At 35.8% G+C, this 1356-nt stretch overlaps 1 protein-coding gene across 1 annotated transcript in view; it reads left to right on the forward strand.

Moving 5' to 3' along the window:
* The window catches only part of LOC106874426 (nuclear receptor subfamily 2 group E member 1), a 53641-nt gene that overhangs the window by 20875 nt on the left and 31410 nt on the right, over window positions 1–1356 (forward strand). The window lies entirely within an intron of this gene.

Raw genomic sequence — 1356 nt, forward strand, 5'->3', positions numbered from 1 at the left:
CGATTCCGATGGAAGTCTTTGGAGTTTTTCTTTATTCATTGTGTCTTTGTAATTAAAGGACGCATAATTTTCGCCCCAACTTTCCGTCACAGACTATGACGGAGGCAAAAACCCTTGACCGTTTCCTAGAAAGAGTAGGAGGAGGAGAAAGAAGAGGAAGAGAAAGAAAAGGAGGAGGAAAAAACAAGAAAAATAAGAAATATACGCGAGAACAAAAGAATGAAGTAGAGACGGAAGAAGACGAAGAAGAAGAAGAAGAAGAAGAAGAAGAAGAAGAAGAAGAAGAAGAAGAAGAAGAAGAAAGAAGGAAAGAAAAGAAAAACGGAGAACAAGAAGGGTACGACAGAGTAGAAAGGGATGAAGAAGTGAAAACGGATGAAAAAAATATTAAGAAGAAAAAGTAAAAAAATTGAAGACAAGAGGCGAGCAAAAGAGGAAAGATTGCAAGACATAACTGGACAAAGTTGTAAGAGATTATTGGCAAATACGGGATTTGCTTTTTTATTTATTATACAAATACCGCCAGTGTGTGTGTGTGTGTGTGTGTGTGTGCGTATCTATAAGTATCTATATATATGTATGTGTATATTTATAAATACATACAGATATGTGTGTATATGTATATAAGTGTCGCTAGGTTATATATATATATATAATGTACATATATGCATATGTATATACATACGTATTATGCATTTATATATGCATACGTATGTGTGAGTGTATACGTGTATACACAAATATATGCATACACACATACACATATATGTATATATATGAAAGAATGTGTGTCATTGCATGCAAACGTATTTAAACACGTTTTCATACGTGGTTTATGTGTACGTGTGTGTGTATTCGTGCGTGTTCTTGAGTGCAAGTGTATTTGTGTTCGTGTATAGGTGTGTATGTGTGTATGCGTGTGTATGTGCGTGGCGGTGTGGAGAGGGGTGTAGAAGAATCTAAACTTATAATCCCTTTTGTCGCGGCCGGAGACAATCCATATCAGAATACTTGTTAGATTTGTTTCTTCAGTCGGTTGTTGTGTGTTCTTGTGATTATTAAATAAAGACCGTGCAAAGCCAATAGCAACGAGGAACAACGCACACACACACACATGTATATATACATATCTAAACTCTCATATACATTACACATATACACATATATACATGCAGCCTTGATTGCCGTCTAAGAGCTCAAGAAATACCAATACAACTTCCGGTGAAATAATGTCGGAAGATTTTTTGAGATTACAATATAATACCAAATTTTTGATTTCTGTAGCTTCAACAAGTGTTATGGTGTTTCTCTCTCTCTTCCCCTCTCTCTCTCTCTCTCTCTCTCTCTCTCTCTCTC

The sequence above is a fragment of the Octopus bimaculoides genome, chromosome 22, assembly GCF_001194135.2.
Source record: "Octopus bimaculoides isolate UCB-OBI-ISO-001 chromosome 22, ASM119413v2, whole genome shotgun sequence".
Classification (NCBI taxonomy): Eukaryota; Metazoa; Mollusca; class Cephalopoda; order Octopoda; family Octopodidae; genus Octopus; species Octopus bimaculoides.